At 41.7% G+C, this 23,818-nt stretch overlaps 9 non-coding genes and 1 pseudogene across 9 annotated transcripts; all 10 read right to left on the reverse strand.

Moving 5' to 3' along the window:
* Nucleotides 1-2,366: 2,366 nt before the first annotated feature.
* LOC143770759 (U2 spliceosomal RNA) lies at nucleotides 2,367-2,557 on the reverse strand. The gene has a single exon (XR_013214724.1). It is a non-coding gene; the product is annotated as a U2 spliceosomal RNA (small nuclear RNA).
* A 963-nt stretch (nucleotides 2,558-3,520) lies between these two features.
* LOC143770771 (U2 spliceosomal RNA) lies at nucleotides 3,521-3,711 on the reverse strand. The gene has a single exon (XR_013214731.1). It is a non-coding gene; the product is annotated as a U2 spliceosomal RNA (small nuclear RNA).
* Nucleotides 3,712-4,674: 963 nt separating this feature from the next.
* On the reverse strand, nucleotides 4,675-4,864 carry LOC143771302 (U2 spliceosomal RNA). The gene has a single exon (XR_013215069.1). It is a non-coding gene; the product is annotated as a U2 spliceosomal RNA (small nuclear RNA).
* A 6,339-nt stretch (nucleotides 4,865-11,203) lies between these two features.
* On the reverse strand, nucleotides 11,204-11,394 carry LOC143770782 (U2 spliceosomal RNA). Its single transcript, XR_013214735.1, has one exon. It is a non-coding gene; the product is annotated as a U2 spliceosomal RNA (small nuclear RNA).
* Nucleotides 11,395-12,357: 963 nt separating this feature from the next.
* Nucleotides 12,358-12,548, reverse strand: LOC143770794 (U2 spliceosomal RNA). Its single transcript, XR_013214736.1, has one exon. It is a non-coding gene; the product is annotated as a U2 spliceosomal RNA (small nuclear RNA).
* A 963-nt stretch (nucleotides 12,549-13,511) lies between these two features.
* On the reverse strand, nucleotides 13,512-13,702 carry LOC143770806 (U2 spliceosomal RNA). The gene has a single exon (XR_013214738.1). It is a non-coding gene; the product is annotated as a U2 spliceosomal RNA (small nuclear RNA).
* Nucleotides 13,703-14,661: 959 nt separating this feature from the next.
* LOC143771323 (U2 spliceosomal RNA) lies at nucleotides 14,662-14,896 on the reverse strand (annotated as a pseudogene).
* Nucleotides 14,897-21,159: 6,263 nt separating this feature from the next.
* On the reverse strand, nucleotides 21,160-21,350 carry LOC143770818 (U2 spliceosomal RNA). Its single transcript, XR_013214743.1, has one exon. It is a non-coding gene; the product is annotated as a U2 spliceosomal RNA (small nuclear RNA).
* A 959-nt stretch (nucleotides 21,351-22,309) lies between these two features.
* LOC143770829 (U2 spliceosomal RNA) lies at nucleotides 22,310-22,500 on the reverse strand. Its single transcript, XR_013214744.1, has one exon. It is a non-coding gene; the product is annotated as a U2 spliceosomal RNA (small nuclear RNA).
* A 963-nt stretch (nucleotides 22,501-23,463) lies between these two features.
* LOC143770841 (U2 spliceosomal RNA) lies at nucleotides 23,464-23,654 on the reverse strand. Its single transcript, XR_013214752.1, has one exon. It is a non-coding gene; the product is annotated as a U2 spliceosomal RNA (small nuclear RNA).
* Between the last annotated feature and the right edge of the window lie 164 nt (nucleotides 23,655-23,818).

The raw sequence follows: 23,818 nt of genomic DNA on the forward strand, positions 1-23,818 counted from the left end.
CACATCCTCAGATTCTTTCTCCTCCGTGTTTCTCTTTAAAGTATCTCTTCCAAAATCCATCTCATCTTGACCACAGGGAATATCAGACGACTCCTGAGACTCTGCCGGCGGTGCCCCATCACTGGACTCCCCCAAGTGAGACTCCGGAGTTTCCTCTACTACACTTCCCGCCTCCACTTTCTCTTCTTCCCATCTTCTCTCTTCTTCATTCTTCTTTTCTTCATTCTTCTTTTCTTCATTCTTCTTTTCTTCATTCTTTTCTTCATTCTTCTTTTCTTCATTCTTCTTTTCTTCATTCTTCTTTTCTTCTTTCTTCTTCTTTTTTTCTACTTCTTTCCTCTTCCTTTCTTCCCTTTTCTCCCTGTTGCTCATAGAAGAAAAAGGCGTATCCTCCTGTAAAGAACCATCAAGAGATGACTCTTTCTGGACTTCCATCTCTGCCACTTCTTGTGTATTCTCTCCCCAAATCTCCGAAGTACCTCCACGCCTCTTCGGACACATATCAGTTTGGTGCACTTGATTCGGGCATTCTCTACATAACGCACAATCTTCAAGCGTATGACCATATTTTTGGCATGTTTTACAAAATGGTGGCATATGAGAAAAAAACAAAAAACCCCTATCCCGTTTTATGAAAACAGTTGGAGGGGGCATTAAAACACTCCCCTCCTCATCGGGGTCCTTTTTGAAAACGACTTGGTACAGTCTCTTGCCATTCCAAGCCCCAAAAGAAGTTAAACATCTCTTCTTAAATTGAATAATTGAGCAAAACTTCCTTAAATATACTTTTATGTCTTCATCATTTACAAAAGGATTGTACATGTGGATAGTTAGAGTTCTCTGCTCAAAACGGAACAGAGGCAAAGCGGTGATACCTCTCATCACCTCCGCCTGCTGCTCCTGCCTGAAACGAGCAAAGACTTTCTCACACATGCCTGATGATCTAAGAGTCACATCATGTATACCTTTATTTGAAAAGGATTGCACACAAAAATAATCCTCATTGTCGATCTTCAACAAGGGAGAAAAGATTCTTGAATGCAAGAAATTTAAGTTTTTAACTTGCCTGTAACCTTTCTCCACCACAAATCGGATTGTGTCCTTCAGGAAAAATTCTTCCACCTCTTGCTCCATTTTCCTTCAATAGCACGAAAAAAACCCAGTAAGGTCGCAAACAACTTCACCAGGTTCGATCCCCTCCGTCCAGCGTATCCAGGAACTCCCGTCACCCGAAGTAGATCCTCCACGATCCAGGAATCCTTCCACGCCAAAAGGTAAGTAGAACACCTTCCTTCCTTCCCAATAGCAGCAGTCTAAAAAGACAGGCCGAGAAAGATATCTGGTGACCACCACCTGCCCTCTAACTCCAACCACTAGGATCGAAGCCAAAAGGCCGAGAAGCGATACCGAAGCCGCTGCGCCCCGTGGGCCGCACCAAGGCCTACCACCAATACCCATTGTGGAGACAGAGCAAAAGATTGCCGCAGGGAGGACATTTTCAGAAACTCTGGAGGGAGGCCTTCTCAATGACAGTTCTGCTGTCAATGACAGTTCTGCTGTGTATGTGTGTCTGTGTGTGAGAGACGGAGAGTGTGTGTGTCTGTCTGTCTGTCTGTCTGTGTGTGTGTTTGTTCAAGCTGTGCACGACGCGTTTTGAATCTGCATAACTCCGCCTACTTTGACCACACCCTCCAGCCAGCCCCATTGTGACAGCACATGAATGTTCCGTGCTAAGATTCTATCTACTGCAGGCAGCGCACCTGGTTGGTGAAAAGCATTAGAATGCTCACACACACACAGGTGTAGATGGACAAGACAAGCCTATTCAAGATCAGCACAGGCACCATTTTTACTTACTTTTTTTCTTTTAAAAATGCATATAATACAACGCATTGAAAAACCGGTGGTCCACAAGAGGGAGACAATGTTTCAAAAAAGAATTCCTGCGGTCAGAAATGCAGTATGTATGGCAGAACTACTCATTGAATGCTTCAATTTAAATAGCAAGTGCTGACAGACAGCAGGGGCCTAGTTTGGTAGCCGACACAGTATATTTGCAACACTGTAAGAAAGGCCTAAATCTTAACACACCTGTTGCAGCAACCAGTAAAGACAAATTGATTGATTGATTGATTGATTGATTGATTGATTGCATATTGAATGCAATGCAATGTTTGACAGACATAGGTGAAAGCAAGGCCAGGCAAGGCGCAGAAAATGTTGCAATTGGCCAGGAGAAATCAAACAAAATGCTACACTTGGCCTGAGAAAAGTGCTTCTTTGACCCTGAAATCAATTCCCATAAAGGGTTAAAAGACAACTCGCGCTGATTTCAATTCAATCTGTTTTTAGAAACTGGATCAGAGAAGGAGTGCACTGGTCCCGGAGATACTGCAATAACGGGTCAATGCGTGGAGTGGACAGAGCAAGCTCTTCTTCCATCTCCCTGTTCCAAAAATCCATTTAATATATGGTCCCCAAATAGGGGACGTATCAGATATTAAACTGATAAGAACAGATACTACACTTGATCTTAGCCAAAAGGCCGAGAAGCGATACCGAAGCCGCTGCGCCCCGTGGGCCGCACCAAGGCCTACCACCAATACCCATTGTGGAGACAGAGCAAAAGATTGCCGCAGGGAGGACATTTTCAGAAACTCTGGAGGGAGGCCTTCTCAATGACAGTTCTGCTGTCAATGACAGTTCTGCTGTGTATGTGTGTCTGTGTGTGAGAGACGGAGAGTGTGTGTGTCTGTCTGTCTGTCTGTCTGTGTGTGAGTGTTTGTTCAAGCTGTGCACGACGCGTTTTGAATCTGCATAACTCCGCCTACTTTGACCACACCCTCCAGCCAGCCCCATTGTGACAGCACATGAATGTTCCGTGCTAAGATTCTATCTACTGCAGGCAGCGCACCTGGTTGGTGAAAAGCATTAGAATGCTCACACACACACAGGTGTAGATGGACAAGACAAGCCTATTCAAGATCAGCACAGGCACCATTTTTACTTACTTTTTTTCTTTTAAAAATGCATATAATACAACGCATTGAAAAACCGGTGGTCCACAAGAGGGAGACAATGTTTCAAAAAAGAATTCCTGCGGTCAGAAATGCAGTATGTATGGCAGAACTACTCATTGAATGCTTCAATTTAAATAGCAAGTGCTGACAGACAGCAGGGGCCTAGTTTGGTAGCCGACACAGTATATTTGCAACACTGTAAGAAAGGCCTAAATCTTAACACACCTGTTGCAGCAACCAGTAAAGACAAATTGATTGATTGATTGATTGATTGATTGATTGATTGCATATTGAATGCAATGCAATGTTTGACAGACATAGGTGAAAGCAAGGCCAGGCAAGGCGCAGAAAATGTTGCAATTGGCCAGGAGAAATCAAACAAAATGCTACACTTGGCCTGAGAAAAGTGCTTCTTTGACCCTGAAATCAATTCCCATAAAGGGTTAAAAGACAACTCGCGCTGATTTCAATTCAATCTGTTTTTAGAAACTGGATCAGAGAAGGAGTGCACTGGTCCCGGAGATACTGCAATAACGGGTCAATGCGTGGAGTGGACAGAGCAAGCTCTTCTTCCATCTCCCTGTTCCAAAAATCCATTTAATATATGGTCCCCAAATAGGGGACGTATCAGATATTAAACTGATAAGAACAGATACTACACTTGATCTTAGCCAAAAGGCCGAGAAGCGATACCGAAGCCGCTGCGCCCCGTGGGCCGCACCAAGGCCTACCACCAATACCCATTGTGGAGACAGAGCAAAAGATTGCCGCAGGGAGGACATTTTCAGAAACTCTGGAGGGAGGCCTTCTCAATGACAGTTCTGCTGTCAATGACAGTTCTGCTGTGTATGTGTGTCTGTGTGTGAGAGACGGAGAGTGTGTGTGTCTGTCTGTCTGTCTGTCTGTGTGTGAGTGTTTGTTCAAGCTGTGCACGACGCGTTTTGAATCTGCATAACTCCGCCTACTTTGACCACACCCTCCAGCCAGCCCCATTGTGACAGCACATGAATGTTCCGTGCTAAGATTCTATCTACTGCAGGCAGCGCACCTGGTTGGTGAAAAGCATTAGAATGCTCACACACACACAGGTGTAGATGGACAAGACAAGCCTATTCAAGATCAGCACAGGCACCATTTTTACTTACTTTTTTTCTTTTAAAAATGCATATAATACAACGCATTGAAAAACCGGTGGTCCACAAGAGGGAGACAATGTTTCAAAAAAGAATTCCTGCGGTCAGAAATGCAGTATGTATGGCAGAACTACTCATTGAATGCTTCAATTTAAATAGCAAGTGCTGACAGACAGCAGGGGCCTAGTTTGGTAGCCGACACAGTATATTTGCAACACTGTAAGAAAGGCCTAAATCTTAACACACCTGTTGCAGCAACCAGTAAAGACAAATTGATTGATTGATTGATTGATTGATTGATTGATTGCATATTGAATGCAATGCAATGTTTGACAGACATAGGTGAAAGCAAGGCCAGGCAAGGCGCAGAAAATGTTGCAATTGGCCAGGAGAAATCAAACAAAATGCTACACTTGGCCTGAGAAAAGTGCTTCTTTGACCCTGAAATCAATTCCCATAAAGGGTTAAAAGACAACTCGCGCTGATTTCAATTCAATCTGTTTTTAGAAACTGGATCAGAGAAGGAGTGCACTGGTCCCGGAGATACTGCAATAACGGGTCAATGCGTGGAGTGGACAGAGCAAGCTCTTCTTCCATCTCCCTGTTCCAAAAATCCATTTAATATATGGTCCCCAAATAGGGGACGTATCAGATATTAAACTGATAAGAACAGATTTTTTTTTTAACTTGGAAGTACCCAACTTTAGGTACACCCGTTTATTAATGTTTTAATTTACAGATAAAAGACGTATATGTACAGTATTTTACATTTTTGAAGCATTTGTAACATATTGATCAAAAACAGAATTTTTTTTTTTTTTTTTTTTTTTTTTTTTTTTTTAATGTTACATGCAAATAAAACAAGTAATGTACAGGCATCGGCCAATAATATGCATTAATGGTGGCATTCAAATTATGGTATTCCACTCCTCTACCAACCATTGCTTTGACAGTAAAAGATTCTTTTTCTTGTCTAATAAATAATAAATATACAACTCACTAAAAGCCAATGATAAAACGTCTTTCACAGATAAAACATCATGTTTAAAAAGAAGGATGTTCCTGGCCTTCCATAGAGCTTCTTTGATGGTGCTGATTGTCTTCCATGCAATGATCCTCTTACTTGCGTTGGGGCATTCCATGTCACCAAATAAAACAGTGTCAAAACTTAAGTCTTTTAAACCAGTCACTTTCTGGAGCAAGGGAAACATTTTTGTCCATATTTGTCTTGTGAATTGACAAGTCCAAACTATGTGTCGTACTGTTTCTTCTCCTTGGCAGTCCTCTCTTGGGCATTTGGCGGATCTCACGAGTCTCCTTCGGTGTTGGAATGCCCGGCATGGAAGACAATCATGCACACAGCTCCAGGCCAGGTCCTTCTGGGAATTAAAAAGGTAAGAGGCATTAACATTTTTCCATATTTCTACACACTTAGGGTCATTAAAATTCCCAATTTGTGTCACTTGTTCTTTTCCTTTGAGGTCCTTTAAGATTTTTTTACTATCCCCTAGGGCCTCTGTGTTTATACCCTTTAGGTCATATGTGTTAACAATGGTACCTAAAATTTTATAATTTTCGGGTGTATTAAAAGCATATGGGGAATTTAAAACTGTTTCAAACCACCCCAGGCGCCTCATAAAAAAACCAATGTTAAAACGGATAAAATATGACCAATAACAATTTTTAAAAAGGGAATTAAAACACAGGACAAAGAAACGGATTAAAACAAAAGCTCTAAAATCTGGGAAATCTTTGCCACCATTACCTTTGGATTTTACCACCAGCTCTCTCTTTAGTTTTTCCATCTTGGAACTCCAATAAAAGGTAAAACAAGCTTTGATTATTTTGTTAAAAATGCCGTTTGGAGGAGGGAAGACCAGGCTTAAATATAATAAAAGCGGCAGAATGACCATTTTAATGATTAAAATTTTCCCCTCCATAGTCAATTTTCTCAAATTCCACATGCACAATTTCTGATTTACCTTTTGAGCCACCATATTCCAGCTTTCTGTGCCTTTATTTTCTTCATTAAAAATTATACCTAAAATTTGAACAGAGTCCCTCTCCGGGACTTGGATATCTGTTAAAACCACATTGCCAACCTTTAAAATAGAACTTTTGTTAAAATTTAACTTAAAACCAGACCCACAGCAGAAAAACTCCACCTGCCTTAAGGCTTTTTGTATAGAAGGGGAATCCCTGCATATTATGGCTACATCATCCATATAACCTGTGACTTTTGCCTCCAGACCCCCTCCACCAGGCAGTGGGATTCCCCGGATTTGTTTATCCCTCCTCAGGGTACATAGCAGGGGCTCAAGGGCACAAATAAATAAAAGTGGGGACAGGGGACAACCCTGCTTAACCCCAGATTTTAAAACCACGTCTTTTGTTTTAAAACCATTTACGACGATCTTGCTTGTGCAGTCTTTATAAAATGCCTTAAGTGACAATAAAAACCCCTCTGGTATACCCATTTTACTTAAAACATTAAAAAGGAACTCGTGAGATACTCTATCAAAGGCTTTTTCAAAATCAAGGGATAAAACCGCCACTCCACCTCCCCTTGATTTAGTGTCATCAATTATGTCTTTGATAAGATTTAGGTTTTCCCATGTGCTTCTCTCTGGTATACCACAGACCTGGTTAGGATGTACTATGTTTCCCACCACTTTTTTGAGTCTGTTTGCACAAATTTTGGCCATCATTTTATAGTCACAGTTTAAAAGGGTTATTGGTCTCCAATTTTTTATATCCGTTTTGTCCCCTTTCTTATGTATAAGGGAGACCTCACCCTTTTTCCAAGAGGTGGGGAGAGTTTTTGTATTAAAAACCTCACTTAAAATATTTAAAAGATCTTCTTGTAAAAGCTCATAAAATGTGGAATAAAATTCTATAGGAATACCGTCTGGCCCGGGGACTTTTCCTGTTTTAAAACTTTTAATTGTTTCAGCCACCTCTTCCTCGCTCAGATCCTGCAATAAAAAATTTTGTGACACTGGGTCTAAAATGGTAGTGATTTCCTCCATAGAGCTTTCCATAAAACTACTGTCTATAATTTTTGTATTAAAAAGGTCAGCATAAAATTGGTGGACTTTATTTAAAATACCCTCTATTTCATTTTCTCCCTCCAAAGAATTAATAAATACCCTTTTCCCAACCATATTTTTAAAGAAATACCGGGAACAGGTTTCGTTTTCTTCTACATGCTGGACTTTAGAGTGGAAGATTAATTGCTTCCCCCTTTGTTCCAAGCATCTTGATATTTCAGTTTTAAGATTAATTATATCTTTATCTACATCTATGTCGTGTTCTCGCAGTTTATAGAGGGTTTGCAGACGGGTATTTAGGAGGTTGTAAATCTCTCTCTTTTCTTTAGCTTTTTGTATTCCGGCTTTAATGAAGAAATTTTTAATATTTTTCTTCATTTTTTCCCACCACCTACTAATAGGGGTATGGGGATTTCTGGTTTGCTTGCAATTTATATAAAATTCCTTAAAACCAATTAAAATTTCTGGATCATCTAAAAGAGAGATATTTAGCTTCCAGGCACTTTTACCTTTTTTCTTAAAATCATCATATTTAACATTAAAAAGTAAAAGTTTGTGGTCTGAAAAAACATTGGTTAAAAGCTCGCATTTAAAAGGCAGTATGGAATTAGAACAAAAAATAAAATCAATTCTGGAGCTGCAGTTCACATTGCTCCAGGTTACCCACTCTTCAGCAGGGAGGTTCGTATTGCATTCCTTAAAACAATCAGTAAGTTTAAAATCCTGTACAACATTTCTGAGCATAAAAGAGGTTTTGTCATAGTTTCTACTCACTGCATTGGAGAATCTTTTCTCCCCACCCATAATACAATTAAAATCACCTGCTAAAATAAGAGGATCGGAGTCATTGATAAAAAGGGGTAACATTTCTAACATTTTTGCTCTTTCATTTTTGTCAGTAGATCCATAAAAATTTAAAAACTGCCATTTAAAACCATCAATAAAAGCTTTAACCAATAAAATCCTGCCTGGTAAAACCTCCTGCACAGAGTCAATAAAAACATTACCTTTAAAAAGAATGGCGACCCCTGCTGACCTGGATTCATTAGATCCTGACCACACTGAGGGTCCATGTGGCCAATCTGTTTCATACTTATTATAATTTAAGGAATGTGGAATGTTGCATTCCTGTAAGAAGAAAACAGATGCCGACAAGGTGTACATAAACTCAAACAGCGCCAACCTCCTGGGTTTTGTTTTGATCCCTCTAGCGTTGAGGGAGATTCCGGAAATCCCCGCCATAAGAGAAAATGAAAAGGTACGGAATTCAAAAAACTCTTACCTCAGCTGGTTATAAGTCATCATCGGAGGGTTCGGTCCTGCCGTCGACGGTCACGAGGGAAGAGACCACGGAGGACCCTTCATCCGACAGGACTTCGGATGGCCATATACTTCCCGGGACGAACTCATTATCCATTGGTACTGTCTCCTTTGTCAGGCAGGCCAGCTCCCATCCCTGCTCCTGATCTCCCATTGGTCCCCCCTCCGGGGAACCAATCGGAGGGGTCAGATCGAGCTCAGGGGCCGGCTGTTCTCTGACCGGAGTCACAGGAACGACTGAGGCAGTCACCCCAGTCTCCCTCTCCATCTCTGAAGAGGGTGGGGTTTCCTGCTCCTCCATGGGCATCTCTTCGGGTTTCCCACCTCCATCAGGGGGTTCCTGTGGGGGTACTTCCCTTGATGCGCCACCTGTTTTTTCCTGGATTTTCCTCCTTTTAGAGTCCGATTTTTCGCGCCCATGAGTTGTCCCGGAAGATCGCAGAGACGAGGGTTGGCTTTTGGCAGGAGCCACTGTACCCTCTGCGGGGTCCTCTTTTTGCTGCCTGCTCTCCTTCTGCCGTTCCCTCCTGCGTCTCGCTTTCTCGTTTCTCACTTCAGTATAGCCATCCTCACCTGTACCAGGTACCTCGTTGGACTCGTCCATCGACTCCTCCTCACCCTCCTTTGACTCGGGGACAGCAGAACCAGCCGAGGGTTGGCGGGGGGCCGGAGGCTGCTCTTGCTCTGGTTGCACTCCTTTTGACTTGTTTCTATTTGGACAAAAGGAAAAAGAATGACCTTTTACAAGACAAATTGTACACACATTCTCTGTCTGGCATTGTTCAGTTCTGTGTTCCTGGCTTCCACATTTTGCACAGGTAGGGTCACAATTTGAATGTCCATATAGTTTACATTTTCTACAGAAGGGTGGCATGCCATTAAAATAGAGGTCGCCATTCGTTTTGCCAATTTTAAAACGAGCTGGTGGTAAATCTACTCCTCCTGGTTTTGTGGCATTTTTAACACAGGTTACAACATACCTCCATTTGGAGGTCCAAATGCCGCATTCATTTAAAATCTTCCCCAAACAAGTAACTTTTTTAAAGAAACCCAACAGGTATCTTCCAATTTCGCTCTCTTGCATATGGGGTGAATAGATTTTAACAATTAAGAGCCTGGTCTCTTCTAAATCGTGGATGGCAAATTTAACCCCTTTAAGCTCAGGGTTTTTCCGGATAATCGCATCAGGGGAGATGACTTGGTCGCAAACATGCTGGTGGATACCTTCTCCGGTGAAGGTAACATCATAGACACCACGCCTCGGATAGTCCTGGATGGCCAGGATTTCGTGTTTCCGGACTGAAAGAGCCTTCTCCAGAATATTGCCAACCACGAATTTCAGTCCACGGCCATCTCCTCCACCTTTCTCAAAATAGATCCGGACCGTATGCTTCAGAAGAGCATAGGCCGGAACATCACCAGGATCTGGGTCCATGGCTACAGGGAAACAACACAGGGGTGTTCCGCAACAACAAACGGGGGTGTTCCGCAACAATGAAGAGCACCAAGTAATCCAAAGACTACCTGGCTAGGGCGATCGCAACTCGTTGCCCAGGGACTAAGCCCACCTCCCAATAGCGACAAGGGATTGGATCCCACTACAAGAGTGGGACCCGCACCCAAGGCCGAGAGGCGGGGTACCCCAGGCACCTAAAGAACTTCGACCAAATGCAAGAAAATCCTACACTTGATCTTAGCCAAGAGGCCGAGAAGCGATACCGAAGCCGCTGCGCCCCGTGGGCCGCACCAAGGCCTACCACCAATACCCATTGTGGAGACAGAGCAAAAGATTGCCGCAGGGAGGACATTTTCAGAAACTCTGGAGGGAGGCCTTCTCAATGACAGTTCTGCTGTCAATGACAGTTCTGCTGTGTATGTGTGTCTGTGTGTGAGAGACGGAGAGTGTGTGTGTCTGTCTGTCTGTCTGTCTGTGTGTGAGTGTTTGTTCAAGCTGTGCACGACGCGTTTTGAATCTGCATAACTCCGCCTACTTTGACCACACCCTCCAGCCAGCCCCATTGTGACAGCACATGAATGTTCCGTGCTAAGATTCTATCTACTGCAGGCAGCGCACCTGGTTGGTGAAAAGCATTAGAATGCTCACACACACACAGGTGTAGATGGACAAGACAAGCCTATTCAAGATCAGCACAGGCACCATTTTTACTTACTTTTTTTCTTTTAAAAATGCATATAATACAACGCATTGAAAAACCGGTGGTCCACAAGAGGGAGACAATGTTTCAAAAAAGAATTCCTGCGGTCAGAAATGCAGTATGTATGGCAGAACTACTCATTGAATGCTTCAATTTAAATAGCAAGTGCTGACAGACAGCAGGGGCCTAGTTTGGTAGCCGACACAGTATATTTGCAACACTGTAAGAAAGGCCTAAATCTTAACACACCTGTTGCAGCAACCAGTAAAGACAAATTGATTGATTGATTGATTGATTGATTGATTGATTGCATATTGAATGCAATGCAATGTTTGACAGACATAGGTGAAAGCAAGGCCAGGCAAGGCGCAGAAAATGTTGCAATTGGCCAGGAGAAATCAAACAAAATGCTACACTTGGCCTGAGAAAAGTGCTTCTTTGACCCTGAAATCAATTCCCATAAAGGGTTAAAAGACAACTCGCGCTGATTTCAATTCAATCTGTTTTTAGAAACTGGATCAGAGAAGGAGTGCACTGGTCCCGGAGATACTGCAATAACGGGTCAATGCGTGGAGTGGACAGAGCAAGCTCTTCTTCCATCTCCCTGTTCCAAAAATCCATTTAATATATGGTCCCCAAATAGGGGACGTATCAGATATTAAACTGATAAGAACAGATACTACACTTGATCTTAGCCAAAAGGCCGAGAAGCGATACCGAAGCCGCTGCGCCCCGTGGGCCGCACCAAGGCCTACCACCAATACCCATTGTGGAGACAGAGCAAAAGATTGCCGCAGGGAGGACATTTTCAGAAACTCTGGAGGGAGGCCTTCTCAATGACAGTTCTGCTGTCAATGACAGTTCTGCTGTGTATGTGTGTCTGTGTGTGAGAGACGGAGAGTGTGTGTGTCTGTCTGTCTGTCTGTCTGTGTGTGAGTGTTTGTTCAAGCTGTGCACGACGCGTTTTGAATCTGCATAACTCCGCCTACTTTGACCACACCCTCCAGCCAGCCCCATTGTGACAGCACATGAATGTTCCGTGCTAAGATTCTATCTACTGCAGGCAGCGCACCTGGTTGGTGAAAAGCATTAGAATGCTCACACACACACAGGTGTAGATGGACAAGACAAGCCTATTCAAGATCAGCACAGGCACCATTTTTACTTACTTTTTTTCTTTTAAAAATGCATATAATACAACGCATTGAAAAACCGGTGGTCCACAAGAGGGAGACAATGTTTCAAAAAAGAATTCCTGCGGTCAGAAATGCAGTATGTATGGCAGAACTACTCATTGAATGCTTCAATTTAAATAGCAAGTGCTGACAGACAGCAGGGGCCTAGTTTGGTAGCCGACACAGTATATTTGCAACACTGTAAGAAAGGCCTAAATCTTAACACACCTGTTGCAGCAACCAGTAAAGACAAATTGATTGATTGATTGATTGATTGATTGATTGATTGCATATTGAATGCAATGCAATGTTTGACAGACATAGGTGAAAGCAAGGCCAGGCAAGGCGCAGAAAATGTTGCAATTGGCCAGGAGAAATCAAACAAAATGCTACACTTGGCCTGAGAAAAGTGCTTCTTTGACCCTGAAATCAATTCCCATAAAGGGTTAAAAGACAACTCGCGCTGATTTCAATTCAATCTGTTTTTAGAAACTGGATCAGAGAAGGAGTGCACTGGTCCCGGAGATACTGCAATAACGGGTCAATGCGTGGAGTGGACAGAGCAAGCTCTTCTTCCATCTCCCTGTTCCAAAAATCCATTTAATATATGGTCCCCAAATAGGGGACGTATCAGATATTAAACTGATAAGAACAGATACTACACTTGATCTTAGCCAAAAGGCCGAGAAGCGATACCGAAGCCGCTGCGCCCCGTGGGCCGCACCAAGGCCTACCACCAATACCCATTGTGGAGACAGAGCAAAAGATTGCCGCAGGGAGGACATTTTCAGAAACTCTGGAGGGAGGCCTTCTCAATGACAGTTCTGCTGTCAATGACAGTTCTGCTGTGTATGTGTGTCTGTGTGTGAGAGACGGAGAGTGTGTGTGTCTGTCTGTCTGTCTGTCTGTGTGTGAGTGTTTGTTCAAGCTGTGCACGACGCGTTTTGAATCTGCATAACTCCGCCTACTTTGACCACACCCTCCAGCCAGCCCCATTGTGACAGCACATGAATGTTCCGTGCTAAGATTCTATCTACTGCAGGCAGCGCACCTGGTTGGTGAAAAGCATTAGAATGCTCACACACACACAGGTGTAGATGGACAAGACAAGCCTATTCAAGATCAGCACAGGCACCATTTTTACTTACTTTTTTTCTTTTAAAAATGCATATAATACAACGCATTGAAAAACCGGTGGTCCACAAGAGGGAGACAATGTTTCAAAAAAGAATTCCTGCGGTCAGAAATGCAGTATGTATGGCAGAACTACTCATTGAATGCTTCAATTTAAATAGCAAGTGCTGACAGACAGCAGGGGCCTAGTTTGGTAGCCGACACAGTATATTTGCAACACTGTAAGAAAGGCCTAAATCTTAACACACCTGTTGCAGCAACCAGTAAAGACAAATTGATTGATTGATTGATTGATTGATTGATTGATTGCATATTGAATGCAATGCAATGTTTGACAGACATAGGTGAAAGCAAGGCCAGGCAAGGCGCAGAAAATGTTGCAATTGGCCAGGAGAAATCAAACAAAATGCTACACTTGGCCTGAGAAAAGTGCTTCTTTGACCCTGAAATCAATTCCCATAAAGGGTTAAAAGACAACTCGCGCTGATTTCAATTCAATCTGTTTTTAGAAACTGGATCAGAGAAGGAGTGCACTGGTCCCGGAGATACTGCAATAACGGGTCAATGCGTGGAGTGGACAGAGCAAGCTCTTCTTCCATCTCCCTGTTCCAAAAATCCATTTAATATATGGTCCCCAAATAGGGGACGTATCAGATATTAAACTGATAAGAACAGATACTACACTTGATCTTAGCCAAAAGGCCGAGAAGCGATACCGAAGCCGCTGCGCCCCGTGGGCCGCACCAAGGCCTACCACCAATACCCATTGTGGAGACAGAGCAAAAGATTGCCGCAGGGAGGACATTTTCAGAAACTCTGGAGGGAGGCCTTCTCAATGACAGTTCTGCTGTCAATGACAGTTCTGCTGTGTATGTGTGTCTGTGTGTGAGAGACGGAGAGTGTGTGTGTCTGTCTGTCTGTCTGTCTGTGTGTGAGTGTTTGTTCAAGCTGTGCACGACGCGTTTTGAATCTGCATAACTCCGCCTACTTTGACCACACCCTCCAGCCAGCCCCATTGTGACAGCACATGAATGTTCCGTGCTAAGATTCTATCTACTGCAGGCAGCGCACCTGGTTGGTGAAAAGCATTAGAATGCTCACACACACACAGGTGTAGATGGACAAGACAAGCCTATTCAAGATCAGCACAGGCACCATTTTTACTTACTTTTTTTCTTTTAAAAATGCATATAATACAACGCATTGAAAAACCGGTGGTCCACAAGAGGGAGACAATGTTTCAAAAAAGAATTCCTGCGGTCAGAAATGCAGTATGTATGGCAGAACTACTCATTGAATGCTTCAATTTAAATAGCAAGTGCTGACAGACAGCAGGGGCCTAGTTTGGTAGCCGACACAGTATATTTGCAACACTGTAAGAAAGGCCTAAATCTTAACACACCTGTTGCAGCAACCAGTAAAGACAAATTGATTGATTGATTGATTGATTGATTGATTGCATATTGAATGCAATGCAATGTTTGACAGACATAGGTGAAAGCAAGGCCAGGCAAGGCGCAGAAAATGTTGCAATTGGCCAGGAGAAATCAAACAAAATGCTACACTTGGCCTGAGAAAAGTGCTTCTTTGACCCTGAAATCAATTCCCATAAAGGGTTAAAAGACAACTCGCGCTGATTTCAATTCAATCTGTTTTTAGAAACTGGATCAGAGAAGGAGTGCACTGGTCCCGGAGATACTGCAATAACGGGTCAATGCGTGGAGTGGACAGAGCAAGCTCTTCTTCCATCTCCCTGTTCCAAAAATCCATTTAATATATGGTCCCCAAATAGGGGACGTATCAGATATTAAACTGATAAGAACAGATTTTTTTTTTTTTTTTTTTTTTTTTTTTTTTTTTTTTTACACTCAGATTACAAAGTCTTAGACTCCCATAAAAAAAAAGAATAAAAGACTCAAATCCATCATTGTGCGTTCTACCTTTTTTGTGATTATATTTTCTATTTCCAATATCTCATTTTCTTTTGTAACTTTCCTTATTTTTACATTATTATTATTTTTCCTCATTTTCATTTTTTTTTTTTTTTTTTTTTTTCCAATCATATAAATTTATATATGACATGGTATGATATAAAATTATATCAATACATTGATTACGCAGTAAGTACATTCCATTCAGACTGTTTCCATATTTCACTTGCTTTCTCCATACCAAGCGACACTTTATCTCTCCAAAAATATAAATACAAATAACTTAGACATAATTTAATACACTGGCTAACTGTTATCTCATTATGTTTAAACATCAGAATGTTTCTTGCTTTCCACAATGCCATTTTCACACACGTTATAATTACCCATACTTTTTTAAAATCCTCTTCTTTTATGCCCATTCCATAAAATATTCTATTAAAATCTAGAAAATTTACAGTACTTACAGCCTTCACCAGATTACACATATTCCGCCATACTGCTTGTGCAAACTTGCAATTCCAGAAAACGTGCATGGGTGTTTCACTATCACCACACCTGGACCTTGGACAAACTTCAGATCTTACCAATCCCCTCCTGTATTGGAACTCACGGGTTGGCAGACAATCTTTCACAATACACCACAGTAGATCCTTGTGCTCATTAGATAACAAGCTATAATTTACATTGATCCAGATCTCATTCACAATTTTCCACGAAAAACGTTCCACGGGACTAGTACCTATTCTGTCTTCTAGTATTTTCAGGATTTTCTTATGGCACATAAGAACATTTAAATCAACTGCCTTTAATTTAAAATCTCTTAAAATTTTCTCTAAAACAATGTAATTTTCTGGGGGTAAAAACCTATAGGGCCGATTTAAAACCATCTCCAACCATTTATAATTTCTAATATAAAAACCCAAATTATATATAGAAAATTGTTTCAGCTTCGAATCTGGCCCTATTAAAGTGCTTACACAGTTAGCCATATATTTTGCGTATAAAAAAGATCTAATATCGGGAAACCCTTTTCCCCCTTTTTTCTTTGGCTTATACAACTCCTCCCTCTTTACTCTCTCCATCTTGGATTTCCACAAAAAATTAAAACATACTTTAATAACTTTCTTCATCATGTTATTTGGAGGAATAAAAATTGTTGCCACATATAAAAACATTGGGAGTAAAACCTGCTTTATAATTAAAATCTTCCCTTCCATGGTTAAGTCTCTCAGCTGCCAAAAACATATCTTTTTCCTAACTCTTTCCAACAAAGACTCCCAATTTTTCACATTACCACCTGATCCCGAGAAATAAATACCTAAAATTTTGACTTCGTTAAGTTTTGCTAGTTTACACTCAGAATCTAGGTTATAATCACCAACAGTAAAAATACCAGATTTTTCCATATTAATTTTAAAACCAGATGCTCCTCCAAACCACTCCACCGTTCTTATAGCTCTGTTCATACTTCTCGTATCCTTCACCAACACCGTCACATCGTCCATATATGCTACCACTTTTACTTGTTCATTGCAACTCCCAGGAATAAAAAACCCATTAATCACTTTATCCCTTCTAAAAGCTGCTAAAAGTGGCTCTATTGCACAAATAAATAAGATAGGGGATAAGGGGCACCCCTGTTTCACACCACAATTTATTTTCACTCCCTCAGATAAAAAACCATTAATAGATATTTTACTAAAACATGATCTGTACAAAGATTTAATACGTTTACTAAAAACATCGGGGCATCCCATTTTATCTAAAACTGAGAATAAAAAATCATGCGCAACTCTATCGTATGCTTTCTCAAAGTCTAATGTTATCAATGCAAGTTTCTGTTTTCTGTCTGAAACATCCCATAAAATATCCCTGATTAAAATCAACGAGTCACTAATTCTTCGATTTGGTACCGCACATGTCTGATCCACATCTATTACTGAACTGATCACCTTCTTCAGCCTATTTGCCAATAACTTTGCATATATTTTGTAGTCTGCATTTAGAAGAGTAATTGGTCTCCAGTTCTTTATTTCTTCCTTATTGCCTTTCTTAAAAAGTAAAACAATCAGACCCTCCCACCAAGACTCTGGGACACTAAAAGATGTCTCTGCTTCCAAAATGACTTCATAAAAATCATTGCCTATAATCTCCCATAAAAACTTATAAAACTCAATCGGTAATCCATCTGCCCCAGGTGTTTTGCCATTTTGTAATGAATTAATTGTATTAAAAACTTCTTCTTTAGTAAAATTCTCTATTAACCACGACTTATCGTCTGTATCAAAAAACCTCTCCAAACCTTCCAAAAAATGTTCTTTTAGTGAAACATCCGTGTCTTTAACCGAAAATAAGTTATCATAAAACTCTTTCGCTTTTCTCTTCTTACCTTCCAGACTTCTTTCCCCTTCCAAAATTTTCATAAAATCCTTTTTATCACAAATTTTTTTAAAAAAGAATTTTGTACATTTCTCATCCTCATCTAAAACTTTAACACGTGAATTAAAAATAATTTCCTTACCCTTTTCTTTCAGGCATTTTTGGATCTTCTCCTTCGTTACCCTAATTTCCTCCTCCATATTGCATCCATTATTCATGAGGTGAAAAAAACATTGGAGATTAGCATTAAGATCACTATAAAAACGACGCTTTACAGCAGCTTTCTTTTTCCCTTCTTTTATAAAAAACTCCTTTATCTTCTCCTTTGCAAAATCCCACCATTTAAAAATAGACTTAAAACTATGTTTTCTGCACTTTAGTTTTGCATATACTTTTTTAAAACCTTCCATAACCGCCTCATCTTGCAAAAGTGATACATTTAATTTCCAGTGCGAAGGTCTTTTTTCCTCATCTAACTCCATTACTATTGTGCATTCTATTATTCTGTGATCAGAGAAAGGTGTCATGTGCGTTTTAAAAGCTGAACATGTTAGAGACTGTGATATAAAAAAATAGTCTATTCTGGAAGAAAAACCTCTCCCAACCCAAGTGATTTCATGTTCCTTTTTTTGCCCATCTAAAACCCATGCATCTTTAAGATTAAAAGCTGTTAAAATATTTCTAAGGCATGAAGCTGAACCATCTTTTACATTTTTCAAGTGGCAATTAAAATCTCCACCTAAAATTGTTGGATCTACTCCAGGTAAAAACAACAGCAATAATTCAAACAGATGTAGTCTCAGGGCTTTCTCTGCATTTGCATACACATTAAAACACCTCACTCTCCTTCCATCTTTCTCCACATCCACTCTTAAAATCCGCCCAGGGTATATTTCCTCATGACTTACAATTTCCCACTCTTTTGAACACAAAAAGCCAACCCCATCACTTTTTGACTCATTCCCACCAGAAAAACATAAATTACCCTTCCATATTCCTCGTAGATACTGATAACTTAATTTTTTCACTAAATTGCATTCCTGTAGAAAAATAAAATCAACATTTTCATTGTTTAAAGAATCATAAAAAGCAGTTCTCTTATATAAGTCATTAAACCCCTGAACATTCAGGGACAATGAGCGGATCATTTATCCTCATTAATTTTAGGGCAAATCCCCCCGCCCTCATTTTCTACCTCTGGAGAAGGTAACTCAATCTCCGAATCCGACGCTTCTGAGGATGAAATAATCCCCAACACTTCCGTTGCATCTACTGCCTTCACTTTTCCACCACATGGGACTACTTCACTTCCAATGCTTCTTTCCCCACTTCTTTTTAAGGATTTCCCCGAGCAGTCCATTCGCTCCTGCGCGCATGGAAGACTTTGTGATAGGGAACTAGAAGGGGTGGGTTCTACCAATGTGGGAAAATCACTTTTTTCTCCCTCCTCCTCCCCACCTACACCCCCTACATTACTTCCTTTACTGGACGGAGGACGTTTTTGAACCATTTGCCCCAACCCCATTAATATGGCTCCTTTAACTCCTTCAGTTTTCTTTCCTTCTTTCTTCAGTTCCTCTTTCTTCAGTTCTTCTTTCTTCAGTTCTTCTTTCTTCAGTTCTTCTTTCTTCAGTTCTTCTTTCTCCAGCTCTTCTTTCTTCTTTTGTTCCTCTTGCTCCCTCTTCTTTTTCCTTTCTTCCATCTTCCTCATCTCTTCTTCGTGTGATTTTCTAGACCTTTCCTCTTTCTTCTTCTTTGCTTCCATCACCTTTTCCTCCTCTCCTTTCTTCTCCTCTTTTTTCTTCTTTTCTGTCTCCTCCTCTTCTCTATTTACACTTTCCTCTTTTTCTTTCCTCTCCTCTGTAGCTATTCCTACTTCCACATCATCATTAGCCTCTTGCTGTTTTTCTTCTGATGATGTGTCCATTCTTTCTTCGTCCCTTTTATTTTTTGGGCACTCACTTGCTTGATGAGGAGCTCCGGTGCAATTATGACATTGTTTACATTGTTCATCCCTATGTCCATATTTCTTGCACCTGCGACAATAACTCGGCATCCCTTGAAAATACAAGTAACCGCGACTATGACTAATGTAGACTTGTTGCGGCGGTCTACACACGCCACCTTCCTCGTTCGAGTCTCTCTTAAATTGCACCAAGAACACTCGTTTTCCATTCCAAACTCCGAAACTTGTTTCCACACGCTTCCTTGGGATAATCTTATCGCAATATCTACCAAGGAAATTTTCTATATCAGAGTCTGAAACAAACGGATTAAATACATGAATAGTCAGCAATTTCAATGTTAACTGGAAAGAGGGGATCACCGTCACTCCCTCCAGTTCCTCCTTCCCTCTATTAACTCCATAGAGAGCGAAGGCATTTTCACATTGCGAGGTGCTACGTAGTGTAACATCATACATTCCTCGTGTAAAAAAAGTTTGAAAACAAAATAGCTGCTCTTTCTCTATCTTCAAGAGCTTGCACACCACCTCAAAAATATATTGTGAGTCTTTCACCTGCCGATAACCAGGGCTTACCACAAACCTGATGGTATCCTTCAACGCATAATGCTCCGAAAAATAGTCATTCGGATTGCTCTCCTGGTTTTCCCTCCTTTCCTCCATGATTTTTCTCTCCTTTTTCAGATGCCAAAGGAAAAAAAGAACACCGATCGCAGTTCCTCCCAAATTCCGCTCTCCAACGTCCAACGACCACCACTCCACGGACCACGGACACGATTTCCAGGAAGAAAAGGCAATCCCAGGTTTACTCTGCACCCAATAGCAACAATTAGACCAAAGTCCAAAAGGCCGAGTGTATGAGATTCCCCCGGATCACCTTAGCCAATTGACAAGATCCACTACAGATCTTAGCCAAAAGGCCGAGAAGCGATACCGAAGCCGCTGCGCCCCGTGGGCCGCACCAAGGCCTACCACCAATACCCATTGTGGAGACAGAGCAAAAGATTGCCGCAGGGAGGACATTTTCAGAAACTCTGGAGGGAGGCCTTCTCAATGACAGTTCTGCTGTCAATGACAGTTCTGCTGTGTATGTGTGTCTGTGTGTGAGAGACGGAGAGTGTGTGTGTCTGTCTGTCTGTCTGTCTGTGTGTGAGTGTTTGTTCAAGCTGTGCACGACGCGTTTTGAATCTGCATAACTCCGCCTACTTTGACCACACCCTCCAGCCAGCCCCATTGTGACAGCACATGAATGTTCCGTGCTAAGATTCTATCTACTGCAGGCAGCGCACCTGGTTGGTGAAAAGCATTAGAATGCTCACACACACACAGGTGTAGATGGACAAGACAAGCCTATTCAAGATCAGCACAGGCACCATTTTTACTTACTTTTTTTCTTTTAAAAATGCATATAATACAACGCATTGAAAAACCGGTGGTCCACAAGAGGGAGACAATGTTTCAAAAAAGAATTCCTGCGGTCAGAAATGCAGTATGTATGGCAGAACTACTCATTGAATGCTTCAATTTAAATAGCAAGTGCTGACAGACAGCAGGGGCCTAGTTTGGTAGCCGACACAGTATATTTGCAACACTGTAAGAAAGGCCTAAATCTTAACACACCTGTTGCAGCAACCAGTAAAGACAAATTGATTGATTGATTGATTGATTGATTGATTGATTGCATATTGAATGCAATGCAATGTTTGACAGACATAGGTGAAAGCAAGGCCAGGCAAGGCGCAGAAAATGTTGCAATTGGCCAGGAGAAATCAAACAAAATGCTACACTTGGCCTGAGAAAAGTGCTTCTTTGACCCTGAAATCAATTCCCATAAAGGGTTAAAAGACAACTCGCGCTGATTTCAATTCAATCTGTTTTTAGAAACTGGATCAGAGAAGGAGTGCACTGGTCCCGGAGATACTGCAATAACGGGTCAATGCGTGGAGTGGACAGAGCAAGCTCTTCTTCCATCTCCCTGTTCCAAAAATCCATTTAATATATGGTCCCCAAATAGGGGACGTATCAGATATTAAACTGATAAGAACAGATACTACACTTGATCTTAGCCAAAAGGCCGAGAAGCGATACCGAAGCCGCTGCGCCCCGTGGGCCGCACCAAGGCCTACCACCAATACCCATTGTGGAGACAGAGCAAAAGATTGCCGCAGGGAGGACATTTTCAGAAACTCTGGAGGGAGGCCTTCTCAATGACAGTTCTGCTGTCAATGACAGTTCTGCTGTGTATGTGTGTCTGTGTGTGAGAGACGGAGAGTGTGTGTGTCTGTCTGTCTGTCTGTCTGTGTGTGAGTGTTTGTTCAAGCTGTGCACGACGCGTTTTGAATCTGCATAACTCCGCCTACTTTGACCACACCCTCCAGCCAGCCCCATTGTGACAGCACATGAATGTTCCGTGCTAAGATTCTATCTACTGCAGGCAGCGCACCTGGTTGGTGAAAAGCATTAGAATGCTCACACACACACAGGTGTAGATGGACAAGACAAGCCTATTCAAGATCAGCACAGGCACCATTTTTACTTACTTTTTTTCTTTTAAAAATGCATATAATACAACGCATTGAAAAACCGGTGGTCCACAAGAGGGAGACAATGTTTCAAAAAAGAATTCCTGCGGTCAGAAATGCAGTATGTATGGCAGAACTACTCATTGAATGCTTCAATTTAAATAGCAAGTGCTGACAGACAGCAGGGGCCTAGTTTGGTAGCCGACACAGTATATTTGCAACACTGTAAGAAAGGCCTAAATCTTAACACACCTGTTGCAGCAACCAGTAAAGACAAATTGATTGATTGATTGATTGATTGATTGATTGCATATTGAATGCAATGCAATGTTTGACAGACATAGGTGAAAGCAAGGCCAGGCAAGGCGCAGAAAATGTTGCAATTGGCCAGGAGAAATCAAACAAAATGCTACACTTGGCCTGAGAAAAGTGCTTCTTTGACCCTGAAATCAATTCCCATAAAGGGTTAAAAGACAACTCGCGCTGATTTCAATTCAATCTGTTTTTAGAAACTGGATCAGAGAAGGAGTGCACTGGTCCCGGAGATACTGCAATAACGGGTCAATGCGTGGAGTGGACAGAGCAAGCTCTTCTTCCATCTCCCTGTTCCAAAAATCCATTTAATATATGGTCCCCAAATAGGGGACGTATCAGATATTAAACTGATAAGAACAGATACTACACTTGATCTTAGCCAAAAGGCCGAGAAGCGATACCGAAGCCGCTGCGCCCCGTGGGCCGCACCAAGGCCTACCACCAATACCCATTGTGGAGACAGAGCAAAAGATTGCCGCAGGGAGGACATTTTCAGAAACTCTGGAGGGAGGCCTTCTCAATGACAGTTCTGCTGTCAATGACAGTTCTGCTGTGTATGTGTGTCTGTGTGTGAGAGACGGAGAGTGTGTGTGTCTGTCTGTCTGTCTGTCTGTGTGTGAGTGTTTGTTCAAGCTGTGCACGACGCGTTTTGAATCTGCATAACTCCGCCTACTTTGACCACACCCTCCAGCCAGCCCCATTGTGACAGCACATGAATGTTCCGTGCTAAGATTCTATCTACTGCAGGCAGCGCACCTGGTTGGTGAAAAGCATTAGAATGCTCACACACACACAGGTGTAGATGGACAAGACAAGCCTATTCAAGATCAGCACAGGCACCATTTTTACTTACTTTTTTTCTTTTAAAAATGCATATAATACAACGCATTGAAAAACCGGTGGTCCACAAGAGGGAGACAATGTTTCAAAAAAGAATTCCTGCGGTCAGAAATGCAGTATGTATGGCAGAACTACTCATTGAATGCTTCAATTTAAATAGCAAGTGCTGACAGACAGCAGGGGCCTAGTTTGGTAGCCGACACAGTATATTTGCAACACTGTAAGAAAGGCCTAAATCTTAACACACCTGTTGCAGCAACCAGTAAAGACAAATTGATTGATTGATTGATTGATTGATTGATTGATTGCATATTGAATGCAATGCAATGTTTGACAGACATAGGTGAAAGCAAGGCCAGGCAAGGCGCAGAAAATGTTGCAATTGGCCAGGAGAAATCAAACAAAATGCTACACTTGGCCTGAGAAAAGTGCTTCTTTGACCCTGAAATCAATTCCCATAAAGGGTTAAAAGACAACTCGCGCTGATTTCAATTCAATCTGTTTTTAGAAACTGGATCAGAGAAGGAGTGCACTGGTCCCGGAGATACTGCAATAACGGGTCAATGCGTGGAGTGGACAGAGCAAGCTCTTCTTCCATCTCCCTGTTCCAAAAATCCATTTAATATATGGTCCCCAAATAGGGGACGTATCAGATATTAAACTGATAAGAACAGATACTACACTTGATCTTAGCCAAAAGGCCGAGAAGCGATACCGAAGCCGCTGCGCCCCGTGGGCCGCACCAAGGCCTACCACCAATACCCATTGTGGAGACAGAGCAAAAGATTGCCGCAGGGAGGACATTTTCAGAAACTCTGGAGGGAGGCCTTCTCAATGACAGTTCTGCTGTCAATGACAGTTCTGCTGTGTATGTGTG

This window comes from Ranitomeya variabilis, chromosome 4 (genome assembly GCF_051348905.1).
Source record: "Ranitomeya variabilis isolate aRanVar5 chromosome 4, aRanVar5.hap1, whole genome shotgun sequence".
Lineage (NCBI taxonomy): Eukaryota > Metazoa > Chordata > Amphibia > Anura > Dendrobatidae > Ranitomeya > Ranitomeya variabilis.